Raw genomic sequence first — 26,349 nt, forward strand, 5'->3', positions numbered from 1 at the left:
TCAGCGGGCAATGGAGCGGAAAATGATAGGTGTAACATTAAGGGACAAGAAGAGAGCGGAGTGGGTCAGGGAGCAAACTGGTGTTAAAGACATATTAGTAGAAATTAAGAAGAAGAAATGGACGTGGGAAGGGCATGTAATGCGAAGACAAGATAACCGCTGGTCATTAAGGGTAACAGAGTGGATCCCTAGAGAAGGCAAGCGCTGCAGGGGGCGGCAGAAAGTTAGATGGGCAGATGAGATCAAGAAGTTTGCGGGGATAAATTGGTCACAGTTGGCACAGGACCGAGGTAATTGGAGAATAATGGGAGAGGCCTTTGCCCTGCAGTGGGCGTAGATAGGCTGGTGATGATTATGATAATTGGGTAGCAATTACTGTGACGGGCGCTAAAAAATAGCACTGGGCGCACCGCAAAGGCGCACCGCAAAGTAGTATAGACGGTATGCCCCTCAAGGTACCAAGAAATGTTAGTGTACACCTGCCGAAATATTAGGAGACACCTGATCTTGAAACCTTTGAAACTTGCTCTATTTTTCCACAAGCAAAACGTACCATCGGAAAATCGTACTCTTCCGAGGCACGACTGCCATATTTCATGCATAAACTGAACAATATTCGACAACATTCTTCAAAAGCTGATAGCATATCCCCAGATTTTTCAGAAAAGTTACCCAATGTTTGCCGCTGCATAATAATGCACAAAATACGCGAATAAATCATTTAACCAAAATTACTAATTTAAAGAGAATTGTTTTACACAAACCTTTCAGTTTGTGTGAGACACGATTCTGAATTGCCGGGAAGTAGCTATTCCATTGCCATTATCATGATGTTCAGTGCTTTATACTCTCCTAATTCTTATCTGTAACATTCACTTGCCTGCTTCTTTTTCTTCCCAGGTCACAGTTTTCTTATCACATTGTAATCTTCCCTGAACTAATGTAAGAATATTATATAGCTGGCCTCGCTGGGTCAACGTTGTGTCTAGAATGTTGAGCCCAATCAAAATTCCGGAACTGTAAAGCATAAAGGTATCCAGAGCATATACGTCACCCCTACTACTATGCAAGTAACTTCGCATTGGATAACGTTTATATCTATAAATATCAAATCTACCATACATCCAGGAGTTTAGGTGGGGCTAAATCCACTGAAAATGTGTTCCATGAAGCTAGAAAAATGTTTGGATACCTACGACGCAACTTTGCCGAATCTCCTTCGACTTTAAAACTGAGCGTTTACAGAACACTCATTTGCCACAAGTTAAAATCATCCTAAACCCTACGGGTATCTGACACATACCAATCTAATTCAGTAGCTCACAATGATGCGAAATTATTCGGACTGCTCTAGGCATGCTTACTATAACACCACAGTTATGATAATCGGACGAAATATAGCCTGAAAATACCAAGGTCTGGATCTCCGTGGTTAATTCTTTATTATCTTTTTTTTGTAGAATAGCCATCATGAAACTTTTTTATGACCAACCCATGTTTCATCCCCAAAATATGTTTAATCTCGCGTGGAATATCTCCAGAAGGGCGTAGTGCGTGATACAGAACTAATTACTGTCATGCGTAATTCCTAGTGTGCACCTGCATGTAATTGAATCAAATTTTGGTATGAATACCAACAATAGAGCATCATAACGTTTTTAAAACGCCTATTGTATGGGAACTCGCCATATTAATGTATAGATGATGTATAAAGCCGGGATTTTCGTATTTTAGAATAAGAGTATTAACCACTCCCCTCCGTAATACGTCCAGGGGCTGAGGTAACGTGTAATCGAAACGAGATGAAATGAAATTAAAACCTGCGTAATTGGCTATTTAAGCTTGATATGCAAATCAACCTCAATAATCGCTGCCAAATTCACGTGGCATATGTAGGTGTACCAAATATTTTTTCTAAAATTTATCAGGTTTGCGGCAATGGGTGTTTTGCAGTAGTGCGCCGTAATTCTGAATAAAGCTATTTGTTGTATTCAAAAAGTGCGCACTAAGAAACCCTTCTACATATTCAGGCAAACACTAGAAAAACCATGCATGTCTTCGAAAGAGCAGATTATTTTTTTCTTTTTAGAAAAGTTATTTACAGAATCGGCACACTTTGCAGTCCATACAGAGAGGCACAGATAAGATGACGGGCTCAGAAGATAAGATTACGAGCTTCGTTCGTAATTCACAGTCACCGCATTGCAGTCAGGCTCGAGATTGCTTTGCATTAGATGATTCTGTTTACCTTAGCGATTCCCCGCGCGGAACTGTGTCTTGGAGCACGGCCGGCCAACCGAATGGTCTTGACAATAAAATGTCGCAATCCGGATCCCCCGGGTAGTAAAATCTCTGCTGCGTCTCTTTATGGACACCCAAATGTCACTTTCTCGTGTGCCTATTCTGTCCAGCAAGCATCCTTCCATCGTGCAGGAAAGTGCTATTTTCCGAACAACACACGCCCCATTTACGAGGGCTAATCTGACATTCTAGGAACCTACCCCATGACTGGCTGAAAGACGAAATCTCGTAGTAAAATATTAGGATTGTGTAGAAGCTAAGGGAGGACAAATAAAACCAGGACTCCTTCTCAATGAAGTGTTGACTACTTCAGCTACTACTGATATGCGAAATATTTACGAATGCAGGCTGCAGTCCTTTACAATTGCGTCGCGAAAATGTTTCCCCCTCCTGGGATTATTACCATGAAGGCGCGGAAACAAACTGCGTAAGAAAAGAGTAAATAGAGTAAATAAATTGGTAATAAATGTGTTTCGAGGGCTCCGAGGTGGATGACTTGTATAAATCATTTTCTGCCACGCACCTAAATTTCTGACGCAACATGAACCACACTAAATTACACTTGTTATGCATGCTGACACCTCTATCAAGTTAGTTATTATAAGTGTGACCTACGAAACACTTTTTATAGCACTATAGAAAAATAGGAAATGCATCGCTTTCCCGTTACTTGCAAAAACAGCTTTTGGTTCAGTTTTCATAAGCGAAATCTATAACTTGGATATTCGTTCTTCAGAGAAATGTTCACCCCTCGCAAGAACTGGGAAAACTTATGCTCTACCTTTTAAATACCACCCGCACATACACCGGTGCACACAGCCCTTGTGCAATTGTGTGCACCGCCATCTCATCACGGTAGGTTGAAGTAACTGTCTGTTCCTGTCATACGCTTGATGTGGCCATGCTGAGAAACTCGCCTCCCCAAATGGCAAGAGTATGTATTCATCAACAGACTACGCGAGTGATTGGAAATAATTCTTCGGCGCCACTTAGGTCAAACTGCAATGCATGCTCGAGAAATACCACGCGAGAAGATGGAAGACGTATGAATGCTGCAAGAGAATGAACCATTCCCAAAGGCGGCAGCAACACCTCGCAGCGCTTGATAAGAAAGAAAAAGAATATGCATTGTTTTAATGTGGATTTTCAACTCTGCTTGAATTCGAAAATATTTAGTTCTTTTGTGGCACGCTAAAGTAGCACGGGTAATTGTCCTAAAAAGAGTCGTCTGCCAATTAAGACACCAATATACCTAATATCGAGGCAAAACTGAACGTTAAAGAGCACAAACGAATTTATAAATTGCCGCAACGGAGCAAGTTTCTTTCGTTTTATGCGCGATAGCCATGTTACCAAAACACCTGTTATAGCTGAAATGAGCTTAATAGTACAAAAACGGTGAACAAATACGAGAACAGTGAGTATAACAGTGAGTTTGTAACGAGAACAGTGAGTGGAAAAACCGAAGTATATGCAGGCGAAAAACATTCCCGACCGTTTGCTCCGGTGGCACTGTTAATACACGTCAACATCGCGTGACGCAAAATAAACTTTGACACACCTAAGCATGGCTCAAGCTTATAACCAACGTAAGTTGTGTTCTTTGCAATACAAGTGCACATTAGCTCGGTTACGAACGCAAACGCCCAGCCGGAACTAGATTAGAAATCGCTCAGGGCCTGACGCGACAAATTCCCACAAAATGTCGTCACCATGATGGTTACCCATTTATTTACCTGGTCTCCTTACCACACTGCGGGTAAATGTTCTCTTAAAATTAAGTCAGTGTAATAATAAAACATAAGGTTATTTCTATCGGCCTCTACTGATGGGAGAAGTGCTGGAACGAATAGATCATGGATGCACCGAAAGTAGAAATCACTCCACCACGCTCATTCGCTTGCTATATAGTGACCTATGCTGAGTATAGTGACCAGAGTAAGAAAAAAATTAAACCACAAAATATCGCGGGAAGTGAACATTTTCTTGTGCCATGAAGCGTTGTCCAATGCACCACTGTGGTTATATGGTCCGCTTCGGTTGTTCCGCCCCTTTTTCTGAACACCCAGGCCCGGTTTAGAGCACGCGCACAGATTTATCTTTGTCTTACCTTCCCGCAGCTTGCACTGTAAGTGTGGTTTAATTGAATATTTCAATAAATAATTGAACTTCTGCACTGCGTGAAGTGATTGAGTTGATTAAAGAGTTGTGTAAAACACCTCGGCACGTACATGCCACTGCTGGTGAGCGTGATTACAGTTTCAGGGTACACCCATGGCCTGAGATGTTGGCGGAAAAACGTTCACACCTCTAGTTTCCTGCTGTGTCCTTCTCTTTAGTTTCTTTTCTTAGTTCTCTGAAGGGGGGAAATTGCCCTTGGTGGACGTAAATTTAAGTTTAGCGTTCAGAGAGCTAACGTTAAGCTTAACGACCTTCAACACATTGCACGTCAAGCGTCGGCAACGCCTCAGGACGTTAGACGTCAAAGCGTAATCTTAGACCTCACGCGAGGCGGCAGCACTCCAGCGTCCCAATTTTCTCTGCCCCGCCATGGGCTTAGCTGTTGCTTCGGCATCACCTTACATTCGCGAAATCAGGAGGGTGGGGCCGCTGAAAAGAAGTCCCCTTGGCCAGAAAAGGTGGACACACGCGACATATGACACCCGATGAGGGAAACGCTTTTCCGACCCAGTTAATCTGATTCAACTGCGCAGCAGAACGAAACGGGAAGAAAAGAGTCCGCCAGTGGCTCTTGTTGTACATCGCTTCTTTTTACCCCATTCTCAAAATATCTGCAGCCGCGGTATAGCCGCCGGCAACTTCGTCACACCATTTACTGGTTTCGTAAACTATTGCTTGGTTAAGGGCCACCCGGTTCTCATTTGGATGCTCTTACTGTGTCTCTACGTAATTTGAGACACCTGGAACTAAACGGGCTGCCGTCGTATCGAACAGACTGACTTTATCAGACGAGACGAGAGATTGCCTTACAGCAAAGGGCATTACGAGATCCAGTAATTATATGATTTGCATCTTTTCAACTACTTTCAGAGAGATTTCTAATTCGTGATGGAAACCCTGCATGTGCCCATTATGCGAAAAACCGCCATTGTTGCAGTTGCTGACTTAAGAAAATGGCCGTCGCTGTAAAAAGTAAACAAGGAACTTATTTGAATTCGCACCGAATTTAAATCCAGGTCTGCTAGAGTAAGAGGCCAGCAAGTCAACACAGTGCGAGAGAGAGAGAGAGAGAGAGAGAGAGAGAGAGAGAGAGAGAGAGAGAGAGAGAAATAAACGTTTAATAAAAACGAGCAAATTTGGTGCTAGATGGCAGGGGCACCAGCCCTGTTGGGGGCAACCTTAGTCCGGGATGCCCTGGTCCTGGCTGGCTGCCCGGGCTCTAGCGACGACTTCTTGTTGCGCCGCAAGGTCCGAGCTGGTCAGCCGGTCCGCCCACTGCTCGTAAGTAGGGTTGGGGATTGGAGATAAAGACGGGGATTGCTGGCATTCCCATACCAGGTGGTATATGGTGCCAGGGGATGGGCAGTAGGCACAGGTCGCGTAGTATTGGGTAGGGTACATTTTGTGGAGGAGTGTACGGGGGGGGGGGGGGGTAAGAGTTAGTTTGTAGCCTTCGGAGGGTAGTGGCTTCGAGACGACTAAGGCGAGGGTGAGGGGAAGGATATCTGCGGCGGCTGAGGTGGTAGTGGGTGAGGAGATCAGGGGGGGTGAGAGGGGTATCTGGGCAAGCAGATTGCCGGTCGGAGACGGCCTGGCGTGCATACTCGCAGGCAGCGGCGTGGGCCGCATCGTTTCCGGGGAGGTCAGCGTGGCCGGGTGCCCAGATGAGATGGATATCGGGTAGTTCGTAATTAGCCTGAAGGATGCGGAGAGCTGTGGGAGTAATTCGGCCGCGAAGATATCGGCGGCATGCCTCTTGCGAAGAGAGAGAGAGAGATAGAGAGAGAGAGAAAATAAACGTTTATTTAAATCAACAGGGGGATTGTACTGAAGCTTGAAGGAGGCGTCTTCAGTCCAGGATGCCTTGAGTGAAGGCAGTATCGACAGCCCTTCTTCCGCATGCTGTCAACGCGAGAAGAAACTCTTTGCCCCAGTTGGCATTTGTCCGTTACAATTCAACCATCATCACCATCAACATTAACCAGTGCATGTCTGCGTGACAACACGGCACACGAGTAGAACAGATGCAACTCTCGTAATGCGGAAACAGTGGCGCGTGTGATCAGAACTGCGGGTAAACCTTTTCAGCCCTGAAAGATGAAGAAGTGAAAGGGAAGTAAAGAGGGAGTAAAGACGCCTGTTGACGTAATTCGCGCCAATACACGAACGAAAAAAAGCTTACAAAGCGACACAATTACGATTTGGCAGAAAAGCAGCCTCTAAAAAATAACGCAGCTGGCATTAGTAGTGCAAGACTGGAGAACCAGCTAAGCTGGTAGCTCCACTTCCTTCGTTAAAGACCATGGGTGGCACCTCACGTGCATTTCCGAACTTGGCGCTGAAATTTCTCCATTACTGGCAAACCCCACCGTTTTGTTCACCGGCATTCACATCTATCTCAAAGTGGATGGCGGTAGCACGCGCTAAAACCCGCGGCCACTAGCTTCGGGAACTCAGCGTCTGTATCGCGACCTCGGTGTCTCTGCCCTTCCTGCAAACGCAAACGTACGTGAACTGGCGATGAGAACAGGAAGCGAGAGACTACATCACGAACGCAATCGCATAGAAGCCGTTTCGTAACGCGAGGGGCACAGGTTTGAGGCCGACCACAGGAAGTGTTTTCTCAGCGAAGCTCTGTACCAAATCGTAAGTTTTTCTGTACGCAGTTAATAACAGCAAGAAAATGCCGAGTTCTCGCACGTGCACACCTCGCCACGGCCCCCGAGCGTCCCCGGCGTACCAAGCACACCCACTTAGGGAGGTTGGCCAAGATTGGGAAAAAAAAAGGAAAACTCTAGCGTTCGCCGTAATCTTTGCGTCAATTGCTTGGAACTAGAAAGAAACGTTATAGTGTACGCCCCTCCAAGGTGATGTCAATTGATTATCACTAAAAAAATCAAGAATGCTAGACTTATAGCAACACTGAAGAAGTAAAGGTCGTGGCGGCCGCGAAGAAGATGCAAATCGGCAGCAATCGTGGACGTAAACCGTCCTGATGGTCGTGAAGTTTGCTTACAGCTTCGTTACCTTCACGCGTTACGCATTAGTGTTAGCTTCCTAGCAATTTTTCCCCTGATTCTTCTCTTTTTCTTTCATGCGGCGGTGGCCTTTTCATTGTTTTTGTTGTGCTTAATTTGGGAGGTTAGGTTGTGGCTCCTTGAGTTCTTTTATTATTTAGTTTCAGCCTCCCCAACACATGTGCATTTGCCTTCTCGTCTCGTAAGAAGGTAGCCAGGGAAGGCAAAATGAAATGGTCTGTGCACGCTATGGGCACCTAAATTGTTGTTAGGTTTATTTATTTTTTTGCGTTTCAAAATTAACCCCTCTGGCTTTATTACTTGTTCTTTCTGGCCTTTTTTTCTTGTGGATGCTGCGTACTGGAGTGCCAACCCTACCTTTTGTGTCTGCAGTTGGCTGCATGTTATTGTTTCTCGCGTCTTATAACCCCATATTATTCTGGCCTTCGGGGTGGCCCAGTGGTTATGTTGCCTGTTTCGTGGCGTAAATGTCTCGGGTTTGGTTCCCGGTACTTCCCCAGCCTCATTTTTTTATTGAGGCGTGCACTGCCACAACCGGTTCATGGTCTCCTTGCCTCCTTTCCAGTTTTCCTCCCACTTTTCAGCCTTCCATTTTCACATTCTTCACTTCGCCGATGATGACACTTTTCTGGTACCACTCTCCGGCGTAACTAAAAGCTGAATGAGCTTCCTGTTTGGAGTAGCGCCAGTCTTACGCCTTCACAGCCGCGAGCAGAGTGAACTTCCTGAAGCATTCTTAAAAGAGAGGCTCTCTAGAAACATGACGAAACGGTATGTTTTAGTTGCCGAACGTATACTAACCTTTCCGTCATCGAGAACAGAGGTAGTACTACTTCTTCTTGGAACAAGGAACGAATATTGGATATGATCGCGAAGAACGAACTACCTTATTCTCCTTTGGCTTTGTGTAAACTGATTGGTCATTTGTCTGGTATTCTGTGCTGCTGTTCGTTTTGGGGTACTTATTGTGGCTTTGGGGTGTGAATGCGACGGAAATCAATGGTACAATGCCAAAAACGCGGCAGGCAAATTTTCCTGCAAATGCGGCCAATGAGAATGTGTACGCAGGTATATTCGCAACAGACGGAGGAGGAGACGCTGGTGTGACATAACACGAAGTTCAGTCCAGCTTCAAGCTTTGGGGTGTAACCTCGTCAACGGGTACAGGTAGATTGTCGAACTAGGAGTATGCCGCTGCTTGGCAGCTCCGAATGCTCACCTACAAGGTTACCTTTAGGCCTAATGTGCTGCTTAGAGGTCTAACGTGATCAGTCTGAACCCGTACGAAAAAGTATTACTTGTTCTCGACGTACTTAAAGCTACACGCACGGGTAGGCATCGCCAAACATCAAAAGTGATCCCCAGCACTGCATCTTGTTTCAAAATACAGTGCAAGCCCACTCCCAGCATTCCTCATCACCAGGCCCCTGTTCCCTCCCTTGAGCTGTGGGAGAACCTGGTGAGCAGCGTCCATCTGGACGTCCAGAACTCCCTGCCTGCAGAGCGATGACTTCCTGATCATCTATCATCTCATGGATTCCTGGACTCCCATTTCAGCGGCTCAAATAAACGTTTTGTATTCCTACTACTATACTACGAAGCGTGATATCAGGACTGAGTTCCGCCGTTACGGCACATACGCGGCCGTTGCTGTTGTTAGCATCGCTAAGTGTTACGCACGCACCGATTACAACAAACCCGCAACAATGCAATGGCCAAAGCTTTGAGCGAGAGAGAGATACAACCTCATTTGTAGCGACTTATCTCCGGGGTGGTGAAAATGGGTTTCTGTTCGGCAGGGAATGCGCTTTCACGAGTACTCCACAGAGGGCCCGGCACATCGCCCACGTGCAGCCAGAGAGATCTTTTTCCGGTGGCAATCACCAGAGGAGAGCCAAAGTGAAGAGGATAATGATTATGTTAATACGCAGATAGCCACAAATGTTTTCGCGTCAATGACATCCTAAAGAATTCGAATTCACTGGTGTCCGTGTAATAAATGGTTGCCGTGGTACCCAAACGTCAAGAAGACTGTGCGATCTCCCTCTTAAAACACAGAAAAATATGTGTAGCATTGTTCAAGGATTAATTATATCCTTAGCCTAGTTAAAGTCAGAGGTGTGAAGAATAATGCGTGTTGTTAGGAGAAAGAAACGAATACTGCGGAAGGTGGCAGTAAATATCGCATTAAATCCTACGCCACGAGCCTGGGAAAGATTGCCTGGTACTGTGTTATATTATGTCCACGATCAAAAACGCAATCGCGACTTCTTGCGATAAAGAGAAATTCTTCTGGATCGCTTCAAAGAATGCGCCACAGAAAACAGTTCAAGTAGCTTTTCAAGGTTCAATCGTAAAAAACGCAGACTATATAGGAAACGTGCGTTCTCTCGTTTCGTTCTTCGAATAAACAAACAACATTCAAATTGGAGTTCCTTGATCCGGCAACGGATTCGTGAACTTGATGTGATATCAATATACCGTTCAGAGAAGGGGGCAAAGTTGCCAGGAACGCCATCTGCAATTCGCGTCGAACGAAGTAAAGGAAAGGCAAAAGCAAAAGCAAACCCGTGTGTAGCCCCACTCGCAGACTGCATCGGGTAAACAACTTAAGGATGACGGTGGATATAAGCCTGGTCGTCGCTGCTGAAGCACGGAAGGAGAATTGTGTCCGTGCCGGCACGCACGTAGCCGTATCGACGATCTCTCAGAACCAGTTATGAGAGCAGTAAATGAAGCGCGCCGTTTATATGCCGAGCCTTTTTGTATCTCAGTGTGCGTACTGTGCAGTACTGCTAAGCCTTAATCAATGCATTTTTATACAAGGGGGAAAAAGTGCGCTTACTCAGTTGCGAACTCGTTAGAAGGATTTTCGTACTGCTTCCAATGTCCTTCTTAAGATGACGGAAAATGTGTAAAGAATTCATACAGAAAAAATGCAAGTTTGATTTTTTTAAAACACTGCGTTGTCGAGATTTAAAAGAGAACATATAAAGCAGGGACGACTTCCCAGGCACTTTTTCCTGGCGAGTTTTGTGGGAGGTCACAGAACCTTGTTTGTGCAACTAGCGGCTGCCGACAAAAGCCATCGCCAACAAACATGACTCGGCATTGCGCATAGTTCAGTTGGGTTACATCACTTGAATGTTAATCTGCAGTTGGCAGAATAATGTTACGTTACCCATGTATGTTATCGTCCATGTTACGTGTCTCCTGCCCTTATCACGTCCCCGTAGCGCGATATATATAAGTGTTTGAGTACTTCTTGCGGTTTTTCTGTTAACCAAAACGTTTTTCGTGGCTGGAATGAAGATAAGGGAGTTAGGAAAGGCAAGTTCTGTCAAATTTAACAAAGATGCATGATATATGCTCGTATACCAAACAAGGATCCCAAGAAAAATTTCTGCAAAACGTTGCGTCGAACAAGATTCGTTGACTGCGCAGACGGTGTCATATATTCAATTTTTTTGCCCTGCAAAAAAAGGTGTACATCGGGGAAACGGGCCGATGTATTAACGGACGAATTCGCGAACGCCGCACTTGCCTGAACAATGATTGCGGCAGTAATTTGGCGAAACATGTGCGCCAATGCCGCAGCAGGCCGGACCTGAAAAGCGTGTCCATAGGGGGACGAGGTACGATAAAACAGGAGCGGGAGACTATCGAAGCCTTCATGATATATACACACGGCAAAAAATGTGTCAGTGAACCCTCTGTGGTAATCATCGAAAAAGAAATAGCTTTTCTTAGCGGACTGCATCACGTGTTATATTGGGTTTTGTGCCTTGCTTGCCTTCTTGTTAGTAACGTGTGGCTTCACTGCGCATGCGAAAGCAAAGGAAATTTGTATTTAGCCAGGGGAGTCCCTTTCCAATAAGTCAGTTGTAAGTCCAGTGTCGTCCGTGTCTGTATTCTCCCCTTGTGTAGCGTCTTAGCACTGTTTCCCACTTCAACAGACTACGAACAAACTGGCCCAGCTTTTTACCTTAGCCCGATTTCTGCGTTCTGCCTTGCTGCATCCATTCACATTCGGTTACTGCCCACACTGCACCTTGTTTTGCTGCTCCACCATGTACGTCCGAATACTTTTAGGCACTTCATTGGCGTATCTAGAAACCAAATAGTTTTAAACGTGCCCTTTTAAACGGCATTCATTCAATATTAAAACATAGCTGCTGTGTCCATGACGTATTTACTGAGTTATTACTGTTTAACCGTGTCGATCTTTCCGTGTCGATCTTTCTAAAAGGCAGAGTTGAATGTTTAAAATTTCAGGGAAGGGGTGGTTTAGAGTCTTTAGGGGAGAATTCCGTCGTGCCGTACTACATATAGGCGGCTGTTAATGAGGAATGCGACGATGATTTGGTTATTTTATAGGTCTCTTGGAGCCGGTTCTTAGACGCGAGTAAAATGACACTCCCAGCTACCGGAAATGCCAAAGCTTCTGTACTCATAACACCCTCTGGGTACGAAATTAAGGCATCCTGGAGCGTTACAAGCGCTCAAATGTTCTCTATTTAAACCAAACCTGTGCGCAGGTTTGCGACCCTTCGCAACAAGTTGCTGCCGTCTGTACTAACGACCCTTCGCGCTTTCATCACCATAAGGTATGACGTGCTGAGGTATTAAGTGCTGCACATCATCCGGATTCCTTAGCGGACCGTAGTGCGTATGAAATACGCCCGAATGTACTGCAAATTCTCTATAAATAAATTTTGTATTTCAAGAACGCTGAAAATGTTAGTACTATATTGGCAAAATATTTTACTGAATATTTTTTTTTAATTCAAAATCCTGAAAAGGCACAGTATTTAAGAGGCTCTCAAATATATTACCAACCCAGGAAGCGCACACATACAATCCTAAAATGGCCGATATAGATTGCAAAAGCAGTTTGTTTTCATAAAAAGAATATGGTAGAATGTGTTTTTCAGTAAAATAAAAGCAGTGCTCTCCAAATACATAAGAAATGTGCTGAAAAATCCAAATGAATTCCTGAGATAGCGGAAACATAATAAAAATTACTTTTGTATTCTTTAAATGAACTTGATGTTAAGGCGCTATCGACGTAATGAAAATACTGGTGTTAAGCTACCTGTGAAGTTCAATAAATACTTTAAAAATTCATTCATTCATTCATTCATTCATTCATTCATTCATTCATTCATTCATTCATTCATTCATTCATTCATTCATTCAGTAATTCGTTCGTTCGTTCGTTCGTTCCATCATTCATTCATTCATTCATTCAGTCATTTATTTTTATTCGCTTTTATTGTACATAGTCTTTTTCTCTGGTCTGCTTAAGCGCTGAATGCTTGTTGGCTTTCCTGGCAGTTGGTGTAAACCTGCACAAAAGAGAATAAGTACACTCAGAAATTTTAACATGACAAATACTTCTCGCTTGAAAATCACTTAGCAGAATTATGCACTGCAACGTAACATATACAGAAAGAACATACTTGGAGACAGTACAAATATGTACCATTACTCAACAATATATGTTACCTGAGGCACAATATCCTCGAATTTTCTGAAATATTTACTTCGGGTTTTTATATCGTAAAAATCGTTTCGGAGAGAAATAAAAAATGATGCACTTAGTGTTTCCTCTTTCTTTTCGCGCCGTAGTTTGTGTGCACTCGCGGCTTCACGAACCTTTCTCAGGTTTTTATTAGCGTTCCACTTCTCTTCAAAGGAACTTTGAACTGGTTGCAGAAATATTAACGTGTTTGTACTTCGTACCGAAAAAGCTGGTGAACCTTATATATACGTAAGTAACAGTACTTGTCCACCATATTTGCATCTTGAAACTTTGTTCCATAGGCAATACTATTCACTGTTCTGTTTTTTACTCGATTTCCATTTGTTGTTTGTGATCTGCGCAGCAAACATACAAAACAATTCATTACTTCAAAATCCCTTGCCGTAGTGCTTTATACATGGCTTGTCTAAATTTCAAAGGTGCCTTCACTCTAAATTTGTGAATCATAGCTGCTACCCTCTTAACTTGTTGTATACAAACAAGACGTGATACACGTGATTACACGTGGGGTGTAAGCAAGAGTAAACACATAAATATTTTACTTGGGGCTCTAATGCAAGGGGCCCACATTTAGATAAACTGCATTGAGATGTATGCACATATATAAGATTATCCAGAGAAACAAGCTTGTGTGGGTTCCTGAAGCGTATTAATTTTGTTTTCTGGGGATTTACGAAATTGAATTTTATTTGAACCAATCGATTACTTTGTGAATGTCATTTTGAAAAGTGTTTGTTCCGCGTAAGGATTTTCAGAGCTAGAGTGGTGTCATCCGCAAATTGTAACACGTTCGAGTTTATAGTGAGTAAGTTAAAGGAGCACTGACACGAAAATTTTATGTTACACTTTTATTGATTTAACGATGCTTAATGGTCTGGCGAACCTGAAACAGCACTTCAAATACTTCAGCGCGCGATAGTTAATTACATTGAACGGCCTTAAAATCGTTTGTTTCAAATTCCCGCGCTTTCATCCCGAACGGCGCATATGACAGCCTCCCGGTTTGACCTCACCGCTTTGTGCGGACGTCACCGGCGCCCGCTTGAGAGAGTGTTGCGCCCGCTCGCCGCTCGTGGGGCCGCGCGCGTGAAGTGACGTCACGAGTTTTTGGCGAGCGCTGTCGCGTCACTTCTTTTTCCTCTCTTGGAGTGATGTCACGCTGATGTCCATTTGCTGAGTGCCGCTCCGCGCGCTGCTCCGTCGGCGCGATAAATGCGATCCAATTAAACTATGTTCTTCGCGTCGCAGGCCGCTCATATTTCAGCCAGGGTATTCTGTTGAGTGAAGGAAGCGAACTTTGCAATAATATTAACGCCGAAAATTGGTGTCAGTGCTCCTTTAAGATCCGTAACCTTTACATTGAAAAGTACGGGGACTAGTGAGTTGCCTTGAGGCACTCCACTCTGCATTTCTTTGAAACCACTGTACTCTGCCTGCAGTTCTACGCATCAAAGCTGTTGTCATAAATGACTTGTAAGGAATTTAAGAAATTGCCCAAAAACCCGTAGCACAGTTTTTGTTAATATCAACTTGTTTGACTCTATCGAATACTTTCCACAGGTATAAAAATAACACTAAAACTGCTTTCTTATTTTTAATATAGGCGTTAACGAGGTCCGAACGTCTGCTGAAAAATAAAGTCTTCTTCTTATTCTATTCGAAAAAGGATTCCATTACAGACGCTATATACTTCTCGATTACATGCGAACAACAATGATTATATTGCAATCGGTCTGGAGTTACCGAGTTTGCCTTTTTTCCCGTGTATTTAAATCAGTGTTACAATGAAAATTTTCATTTTTCGTGTATGGTTCCCGCTTCACATATATCATTCAGAATAATTAAAAACATATGTTTCAATCTGTTGTAGTAGCACAACAAGTCTCTCAATCGAATGTTGTCAAATCCGGGCGGTTTCATTCCGCGAATGATAGTCCAAAGACCTACTTCGGTAATCAGCGGCACACAGGCTGTGTTAGCGCAAGCACGAACTGGCTTGCACTTTTTTGTTCGCGTTCTATCATCGCCCCCCTTTTCCATCAATGCCTCAGCGGCTTGTATAAACGTGTTTTTATTTATGTACTTTAATTATTTACAAGGTACTTCCGACCTCTAGTACAAATTCCTTAGCAAGAAGTAGGCGGTAACAAGACCGAAAAAAAGACGTGGCATAAAAATCAAAGGGGGGGAGTGTGTGGCAGCAGGCCCCACAGAGAAAGGTGTATGTGCACTGATATCACTGTAGGCACAATATAAGTAAGCACAAAAAAGGCACACAAAAGAAGTCAAAATAAATAATGCAGTATAGCACACGCATGCATGAAAAGGTACATTTGCACAAACGTAAAATTACTTAAATGCGACAAGATACACGGCATCTTTTAAGCAGCCATGTGGCCCTAACAGAATGCGACAAAATGAGAAACAATTATATAAACCTACACAAATATACAAATATACAAATAACCTTACTAATAATGAGAAGAAAAGAAACGAAACAAACACGTTACAAGTGTCTGGGGGAGCAAACCACCAAATGCTACAAGAGAGCCACAAAGCACGACCGTACAGAATGAGCATCACGTGACAACTCGAGACGAAGACACTACAAGATATGCAATGGGAATGTTGTTGGACAGAGAAAATGTGCCGAAGATGAGGAATGATACGACTGTCCTGTATTCTACAATGTTAGGTTTATAACGATTCAAGTAGCGTGCGCTACTCAGAAAGAATGAATTCTTAAAGTTCTCGCTCTTGCACTAAAATTCCTTTAGCTTCTTAGAGTGTTGCGAACAGGTGGAACGCCTGATGACTGGTTCAATTTAACCGTCCGTACTAATCCTCAGCTCGTCTTGATTTAAGAAATCGTTGCATTGTAGGTACCTGTTGAACGCGCTTGAAAACGTTTTGTTGCATCGCGGTCGTGGCATTGAAGATACTTCCTGAACGCCCTAAAAAAGCTTTGACTTCGTGTAATGTGAAGTGGTATAACATTCCAAATTTTAGCTTCAATATATTGCACAGTCCGTTTGCCATAACAGGTATGTGCCCTAGCGAGGTTGAGGTTGTTGCCTGAACGAGTTCTTGTATTTCTGAGCGGTGGTATACATATTGAGTATGGTAAGGGGTTGTTGTTTGATAATTTGTTTTGGGTAACACAAGCTATTTTGTGAACTCGTGCAAGCAAAAAGGCCATTATATCTAGCTGCTTAAAGAGCGGTGCGGAATAAGCCGTGCATGCAGAGAACGCCATAATTCACCGCGCTCTTTTTTGAAGTGTAATAACTGGTTCAAGGTACGAATGATAAGTATTGCCCCTTGCTTCGGCACAGTATGTTAGGCGACAGTCAAAAGTGCCGGAATAAATTGCTTTTAGCGTTGATACTCGTATAGGATCGAGCAGGAATGGCTCGGTTTGGTGCAGATGACCCCTTTCAGCCCTGAATTTTTTCTTTCTATAGGAAAAAACATTTCGGTGTGTTTTCTTTATTATTTGGATGGCACAACCTTACAAACTGAAAATTGAGCTTTTAATGCAAGTATTTAGCTATTTACAGGCATGACATCTAATTAGGTGATCAGGTAATTAAAATTTAAATTTTCAGCAATAAGTGTTTTTTTGCTTGTTTTCATAAATTTTCTAAAGCTGTGAGCCCACACACAAAAAACACGGCTGGTGGTGCAACTAGTTTTATATTTTCAGCTATGTCATCAAACTGGGACTTCGGACCTTGGGGTCGCACTGACGCCAGTTTGGCCTTCCCTGCAACGCCTTCCTTTTTCTAGCAGTCAGTTTTAGCAAAAAACGAACAATGGTGATATCTATCAATCGATGCATCCTTGGAGAACTACTTCCCCGAAAACTAGCTGTTTTGGTTTTGTTCTTAAATTTATAGAAATTTTTTGGTTCATGTCCTAAATATAGGACGTCAGGGCCGAAAGGAGGTGCCTAGCCTGACACCGAGATATTTACCAGCATGAGCATTTTCAACTTCTGCTCCAACTATCTTGAGGTTTATTTATTTATTCACCTATTTGCAGATGAGAAGAACATGTTATGGTTTTATTTATATTAAGCGTTAGTGTGTTTTGAGAGAACTATTGTTCAATTTTTTCAAGTTGTCTATTGGCAATTTGTTTTAATGCGTCAATATTCGAGCCTGGTACTAGAACAACTCTGTCGTCTGCGTAAATTACGGTTTGGCCTTCATCTATACAATCGAGAAAATCATTCACGTGTAGGGCGAATAAAATTGGCCCCCAAACAGAGCCCTGCGGTATTCTATGCGTTACTGGTAGGAATTTATTATTGTTGATTATACGACTGACCGTACTTTCCAAAAAAATTAACAGAAGAATATAACTACGCAAAAAAAGGAAAAGAAACATGACAGTGGTGGTAGTATAGGCCAATACTTTCATTCATTCTGTTTTCCAGATGCATACCCACGTTAGGATTGACTGGCCAGAAATCGGGAGCTCTAAGGGGATAACGTGCCGGTTACAGAAAACTAGAAATTAGAAACCTCGAAGTGATAGGTAAGTGTGGCACCCGAACGTGATGGAATGTGAGTAGAACTGGTGCACACAAACCGTGAAGAACCATGATTCTGGTGATGCTGTGGCCTGCGCCAGTCGACTTACTAACGCAATTCGCGCTAAGAGGCCAAGAGACAAAGGATAACAAAAGGACTCCAACACGGCGTAGCAGTAAACAATCCTATCGAAGAATTTTTCCGTAACAGAAGACGCCGACAGCGAAGAAAGAGCACAAGCCCTTAGTAACAGTAAAAAAGTCGTTCAGATACCTGCATCACTAAGCTTTATCCTTAAAAGAAGGTGAGCAGATTAAAGTGTGATGACAAGTTTCTTCTACATCATGCGTTTCACGAACCATGAAAACCTATGGTTGGAGATATAGTTTGAATCCAGCGAAGCGCTACAGCTCTTGCTAAATTCAAGCTTTTTGCTAGACCTGTATCTAGCAAAGAGGCCGGATGTAGCAAAGAGCTAGCGAAGATATCAAAACAATGCTACTGCTTGCACGTGTGAGCATTAGAGATTTCCTCACTTGAGTCTGCTCAGCTTGTTTTACATGTAGCGCGAGAAATGCTGGTGGGGTGTACCACCCCATACAATGCCACGATATGTGTTTTTGGCGTCTCAGGGGTGTCGAGAGTTTCCCAAAACTTCCCATGGTTGGTCGTGGTGGAGACGCTGGCTCAGCTTTAGTTCATCGGGGGATAATTGTTTAGGCAAACACAAACACGACTTTCGCGCTGTGTGCTCAGTACGGCGTTGCGCAAGCAGCGAAGTCTAACTGTTTGTCTTGTGATGCAGAGAGTATAAACGCATGTCGGGAATTGCGTTTTTCACAAGCACTGCACCACTCCAGCTTGTGAAGCTTAGCTTTCAAGCTAGACGCCGTCCAATCCTCAGAACTCCTCACGCGGCAGTGTACCAACACGTCAGGGCACCGCGAACGTGTGAGATTAGTCGAAGGCTATTTGGCGGCTTTATTTCTTCTCTTGTTTGTCGTCTCAGGACCCTGCTGTGTCTGCTGGGAAAGGAACCCCTTCGTTGAAAAGCGCCTGTGTCATGCAGGAAATTTTTTCTCCGTCGGTAAGAATCTTTGGCTACTCATCCCGTATGTCGCTTGTGAGGTTTGTCAAAAGATTAAATATTTTCTCAATTTAAAACAGTCAGCAGCAAGCCAGAATGCTTCGCGTGTTGTATGATGTGCCCACAACAGCGGCATATCAGTTCGCCGATTTGCAAACCATGTTTTCTCATTCCTAAATTATTAACGTGCTTTGGGGTAGCAAGAGTTCTTGTCTGATATGTAGCGCTTTCCAACGTATAAAGGGCAATAATTCCGTGACTTAACCGACTGCTTAATTAAGGTGTTACTGTTTCTGGTGTTAATACACAGGATCATCCCACAGTGATACCTAATGTACATACATGCATGCACACATACATACATACATACATACATACATACATACATACATACATACATACATACATACATACATACATACATACATACATACATACATACATACATACATACATACATACATACATACATACATACATACATACATACATACGTACATACATACATACATACATACATACATACATACATACATACATACATACATACATACATACATACATACATACATACATACATACACCCGCCGCGGTGGTTCAGGGGCTAAGGCATTTTGCTGCTGAGCACGAGGTCGCGAGTTCGATTTCCCACCGCGGCGGCCGCGTTTCTGATGAAGGTTAAAAGCAAAAACGCCCTTCTGTACAAGATTTCGGCGCACGTTAAAGATCCCCAGGTGGTAAAAATTAATTCGGAGCCCTCTACTACGGCGCGCCTCATCGCCTGCGTTGCGTCGTACCGCAGGGCGCTATACCGCAGTGCGCTATAAAAAGAAGTTTGTGCCGAAATGCCGCCTCTGCTCTAGGAAAGAATAATTAAAAGCGCGCAAATATTATGCGATCATCAGAAAACATAACCGGAAGAAAAAACGTCATCCTTAGTTACGCGTTAAGCACTTGAATATGCGTACAGTACGTACTCTTTTTGCAACTGATGCTTGGTTGCAACAGTGAGTAAATATTGGTGTTTTGTGCCTGACCGTGAACATATCGTTGTAGCGTTGATACCAGGAAGCAAAAGTTTGAAGATCAAACAAAACTATTTATTATTCACCCTATTCGTGTGCCAAATACTTTGAATCAAGTTACGGGCCACGAACAGAATCAACTGAAAAAGTGGTTCGATCCCACTTAACCTTGTTTAGTCGTCCGCAGGCCCGATAACCTTCAAGGATTTTAATCATCATTGCCATCCAGTGAACAACCGGAAATTAGCCTTAGTAAAAAGAACTAAACTGGCTGAGGAGTTCAAAAAAATAAAGAAAAGCAGCTCATCTTCTCTCAAATTCCCAAGTAGCTTCCTTTTCACCTGTGGTACCTAATCAGAAGTTGGTAATGAAGTAAAACACGCATGAGAACGAAAACTCTCGCAAGTGCGGCCGGCGAAGAAAAGCGTACGTAATTTAATTTCCAGGCCACGTTGGATTTCAAATAGAAATTTCCTGCCCGAGGAAATTGCCCTCAAGCAGAACGGCTTGTTACTTGTGTGGCCGTGTTCCTAGCTCCCGTGTTCTTTCTCGATTCCCTTTTCCCCATCGCAAGTACCTGAAAGGCGATGGGGCTGGGAGGCTACTTCGAGGCTTCTTTCGCACTTGAACGAAGTCAAGACCAATGAATATTTGATGAAAGTGGGCTACAGTAAAACAGCAAAAAGAGGGCGATTGCTCGCTTCAAAGCGGCGATAATTGTGTTTGGGGGATTCCTTCAGGTCTTGGTTTTGGCCCAACGAACTTCGACTTCCGTTTGGAACTGCTCCCAAGTCCAAGAATATTTTCTGCAAGTACGGTGTGTTTCACTAGGTTGCAAATACGTGTATAAAGGAAATAGATAAGGTTAAGTCCTGGTTATTGCTGAAGAGCTCAAGGATTAAATCTATGTACGGAATCACGCCAAAATATTGGCGTAATACGTGGGCTGAAATATCCATTGAGCTTGAGTGAGTGGGAATTTATTGTCATTATGGAAGAAGCCGTTCGAGGAATTCGGGTGACCTGCCCGAGACACGTAATATCTTCCGGGCTTACAGCTTTCATGATCTTCGAAGGGAAACAAGCAGGATTGCAAGAGAGATAGCATGCGTGCGCTGAACGCCTTACCTTGAAAGTTTCGTAAAATAACAAATTCACTACTGAATATAGCTGAAAATGGTAACTGGAAGGGGTTTTGTGGGTAGTATTGGCCGCGCGAAGAATCTCTGCCGCGATGTGTGAAAGAGAGGTTTTCTCATGATCGCTCAACAGAATCTGGGGTGCTCCAGGTCGAAGGATAATGTTGGGTAACACAGTCGGCAAATTCTTCACCTGAACCAGATTGGAGCGGACCGGTCTGGGCATACATAGTTAACTGGTCTACAGCAATTATAATTCAGTGGAAGTCACTAACGTTCAAAGTAAAGGTCCTTACATGTCAATCAAACGCGACTGTAGGCACGGCATTAGTTGAAGCTTAACGGAAGGGGTTGGAGTGGGTTGTTTTCGGATCTGACAAGAAGAGCACGAAGCCACGTACTCGATGATGCTAGTACATAGGCCGGCCCAAAAAAAAAACCCCTATCATACGTTTTTTTTCAAATCCAAGGTGGCGAGCAGTAGCATCGTTATGAAGAGCTCCGAGTATGTGAAGGTAAAGTTGACGGGGAACTGCAGTGATTTCGGCAGCATAGCACACCACCAATAATCAGAAAGAGGTTAAGTTGGGGTTGAAACCAGCTGTTGGGCGGGTGGGAAGATACATTGCGCCGGTCAGTCAAAGTTTCGCACTAAATATCTACCCGCCGCAACCATGGCAGTTCCTTGGTGCTCGGTGCAACTTGTGCACTGAAGGACACATGATGGCTGATAATGATAACATCATATTGTTGCAATCACAGGACTCAGCGGCCTAAGCGCCCTAACAAGTTCTGTAGCGTTGACAGCCAATAGAGGATGTCGTGATCGGGGACAATGATGAAATTTTGACCGTGCAGGTAGGGGAAAAACTTCTGAATAGACCAGGCAACCTCCAGACCTTCTTCCTCGATGGTAGTGCAGTTTTGATCAGCGGGCGTCAGTGAATGGCTAGCGTACGCGATTACTCCTTCATGAAGCTGAGCATCAGGCGGCGGAACAGCACTAAGGCCGCACCCCTTTGCGTCGGCATGCGGTATAGTAGATGCCGTTTCGTCAAAATGACGCAGGACGGGATCAGATGTAGGTGAGTCTTTGAAGGTGCAAAAAGTGTGCTGGCAATGGTCCGTTCAAGTGAAGGGCACGATGGCGAGTAAAAGCTGGTGCGGAGGAGAGCCGATAGTTGCAAAGTTGGGGATAAAGCGCAGGAAATATGATGCGAGGCCACGGAACCTTCCCAGACCATTTCGTGTAAGTGGCCGAGAGATATTGAGAACAGCGGGTGTCTTGTCGGGGTCGGGGCGGGACGAATTAATCTTTGGAGACGACGTCTCCCAGCACTTTGATGCTCTTTCACGCAAAGTGACATTTTCAACGCGTGGAATTCTTTGCCGAGTACCCCTACAGTGAGGGCCGTGGAAAGACCCGTATTTTCACAGAAATGAAAATTCGGCGGCGTAACACCGTTAATCGTTATAATATTGTAAAAGGAGATAACTTGTGGGGCAGAATTTTTGAAAACAAGAAAGAAGAAAAATAGAAAAATATTTTCACGAAAATAACCTGAAAAAATAATTATGCAGCTAATGCACCTCACCAAAACCGAGATTAAACGAAAAAAGGTCCAGACAAAACGTTAAAAATGGGAATAAAGATAGCAACAATGGCGAACCACGTAACACCCTCCATTTCCACAAAAAAGGAGATTTGGCGGCAGAGACACCTTTAATTTTTATAATAGTGTTAAGGGAGGTAGTTGCTCGGAACAAATTTTAAAAAACCCTAGAATGAGAAAATAGAAAATATCCTGTTTTCACCAAAGTTATATGAGAAAATGAAAAATCTTCACCTTGTATATCTCCCCGGAAAACCAAAGAATAAACAAAAAAGTCCGCGAACGAGCGTTCCAAATACGGATAAAATAATTGAAAAGGGCGAATCTCATAACCCCTTTATTTCCACCAAAATCAAAACTTGGCGGAATAATATCTTTAATCGTTATACCCGCCGCGGTGGCTCAGTGGCTAAGGCGTCGTGCTGCTGATCACGAGGACGTGGGTTTGATTCCCGGGCGTGGCGGCCGCTTTTATGACGGAGGCAAAAAGAAAAAAACGCCCGTGTGTTAGAGATTTCGGCGCACGTTAGAGATCTCCAGACGGTCAAAACTGATTGGGGACCTTCACTACGGCGCACCGCATTGCCTGCGTTGCGTCGGCGCGTCACACCCTACAATCAATCAATCAATGTTTAGTCGCTATAATAGACCAAGTGGAGATAATTCCTTGGACAGAATTTTGACAAAGAAAGAGAAGAGATAAATAAAGAGATAAAACATGCATCTGTTTCCAAGATGTTTCTAATAACCCTAATGGTTTCTTTTTCCTGAAAAATTGTCGGTGAGCATGAAGTGTGTTTTCTGATTTGGTGGCGTGGAAAAGTTTTTTCTATATAAGCTTGTCCTTGAAGACTTCTTGTAAACTTTTGGCCGGGCGGCTGAATAGATAAACAGACAGACAGACAGACAGACAGACAGACAGACAGACAAACAGACCGACAGACAGACAGACCACAATTTCATCATTGTCCTTAAAGGTATTATTGAATTGCGTGGTCCCTTCATATACTGCATTCTCTTCTCGATGACGAAAGAAATTTGCAATACCCAGCCATTGATATACCTTCTTGTGCATGCGAAGTAGCCACGCGCATTTCTTAGCTTTATAGCCCTAATGATCGGTCTAAAACATGTTTGACAAAAAATGGTCATGGCTTATATTTCCCGTGACCCTAAATTTGCTTATACATAACTGAAGAAACCTTCAAAACGTTCAACAGTAAAAAACGTAAGACAGGCATTGTCTGTCTTACTTTTTTCGTCACACGGCCTTTTGAAGATTTCGTCATATTTATATACCAACCAACCCAGCTCGCCATTCTGCTGTAGCTTATACATTCCGTATTGCTTGTGCAAGCGAAATTGAGCTCTGTTCATGCCTCGGGCACCAGAGAGGGTGGCCTGTCCTTACTCCGTAGAGTCCGTGACAATATATTTTACACATATTGTGGATTACTGCCGATAGTAAAAATCCTGTAGAAGACAGGACGCTATATTTCATCCTTTATCTGAATAATAGGTTACCAGAAAACTTTGGTGGGAACTTTGGGTCTCTGTTTCGATGAGGTCAATACAAAATGTTCTGGGCAACTATATGTGAGAAAAGCGTTTTTTCAGCTTGATGTTTCTCAATACAACAGCCCGCTAGGCTATTACAAAATCTTGAAGCATGGGACTGCCGGCTTTTGACACCTACACAAAGACGGAGGTGACACCTTGGAAGTAATGACTTGGAGGTTGACCTCTGTGCTGCCGGCGACATGACCCTACTGGATAACCTTGTCCGAAAGAAAGTGGCTGGCTTGGCCAGCACTACTATTCTGTCTAGTTAGACTCAAAGGTCGCATTTTCTTAACTGGTGCGTTGAGCTGTTATTTTTTCTGCATCGCTTTCTTGTTTTCAGTGCGACTATATATTGCAGTTTTGTGATGTATAAAGGTCAGTTCTAAGTCATCGCTGTGCCCGCGTCGTTCTTTTTCTAACGCTCTTTTGCATCTCTTGCACGGTTATAAATATCCGATAAAATACCACGCCCCCGCTTATCCTGTAGGTCCTAAAGTTGAGCTGGAGTGTTTTTCTGGTAGGTTCCACCTGCAGCGTGTGAACAAGAGCACAACACCAAACACAAGTAGAAAAGAGGAACTTAGCTGCCATGTGCCATTGTTGCGACATGTGCCTTTGTGCCCGTCAGAAGCAGGAACCAAAATCTTTCTTAAGCGCTGAAGTTTACGTGCGTCCTGCAAAGGTCTGCATACACAGTTTCCGCGTAAACTTTTAGTTTTACAGAAACAAGCCTTGACGGCAACTGCTGGTGTACTACCTTTACCACCTTCCAGTTACTATTTTTTTCATATTCCCTGTTATAAATGTCAATCACTTATGCAATTTTCACCTCCTCCAATTATATATAGTTAAGAACATAGGGAAGTTGCCTTTCTATGGAATAGTGATGCGGTATGCGAGAATCTAATTTATTATAAAACGACACACCTTGAACGCTAGCATATAAAACCTGTTCGCACAAACTACGGCTTACAGGCTCCATCATAGACTTTGCCTTTAACACCTAACAAATCTGATTTTTCACAGTATACATATCCGGTCTAAATCAAGAAACCCTCGGTATCATGTTTCTACAATTTGGCATGAACACCCCGGGGTGATTAGATGCTTTGCACGAAATGTTTTTGTTGTGTCTGTGTTTCGTCTTTCTTTTGTTGTTGGTTTGCCTCTTGGACTGTCACGTCCTGCTGTTTGTATCGTTGGGCAAGGGAACGCCGTCAAACCGCGAGCACTGCGGCTTTTTTTCCTGCCCCCTTAGCCACTTTACATAACTGAAAATAAAATTCAACTTCAGCTTCAAGTTCCTTTGAGGAGATAAAGCCTGACGTGTTGTTGTTGTACTGTCGAGTTCTTGATGCAGCAAAGGCGCTGTTACCGTCCTGTGCCCATCTGAATTCATCTTGTTCCAGCTTAACCCTTCGTGATCTGCCTTACCGGTACACTTCCGATGTTTTCATGTCATAAATGTCTATTTAAAAGCAAGCTTCTTCCGTATGTTTATAGACAAACATTAGGAAGAGTGAAATTTCTCACGATTGACATAACAGACGATGAATTAAGTTGGAACGGACAGAGATAGAACGTCTACTTGCCCTCTCATCCTCTTTTGTGTTGTTGTTTGCGCTGTTTCTACGAAAAAGCGAAATAGAGCAGTCTGAATAGTGACAGATTAGCAGTTAAACGACTTTTGTGTGTACACTTAAGTTACCAGAGTAAATCAGTGAAGAATGAAAGAAAAAGAATCGAGAAATGACGAAAAAATAGGAAAGAGAGAAAAACGTATCAGTATACAGAGGTACTATAAAAACACGCTACGCAGCTCTTTGAAAGAAAGTGTATCAATGTCGGTGCCAGGTTTACTATAAATTTTATTTGGCATAGTTGGCCGGCAAAACATCCGCATTCCTTGTCCATAATTTGTGCGGCATTTGCCGACTTGCCATTGCTCAGATTATGGGTGGGATAGGGAGCGACATTTTTTCTTTCGTTTTCAAGTTCAGTCACTGCACTGTAGGGTTTTTCAGTACGTAAGACGTGATGCTTTGAGGTAGTTTGAGCAACTACAGTGATTTAACTTTAATGACGTTCAGGTCGGAAAATACACTACTTGTGCGTTGCAGGGGAGGCTCTTTTTTATACTGTAGATTATTCACCATTGTGCATTAAAAATGTTCACATGTTTTGAAGCGTGGCAGTGTCCCAACCTAATACGCCCTTATTTTCTTGAGAGATGTAAAAAGACAAGTATACAAGCTAATATTTACTGAGATTGGCAAGTGAAACCAGTCCTCTCGCATACAGCCAGCCACGCTTGATAAT

The sequence above is a fragment of the Haemaphysalis longicornis genome, unplaced genomic scaffold (genome assembly GCF_048455015.1).
Source record: "Haemaphysalis longicornis isolate Haplotype H1 unplaced genomic scaffold, Haemaphysalis longicornis Haplotype H1 scaffold_6, whole genome shotgun sequence".
Classification (NCBI taxonomy): Eukaryota; Metazoa; Arthropoda; class Arachnida; order Ixodida; family Ixodidae; genus Haemaphysalis; species Haemaphysalis longicornis.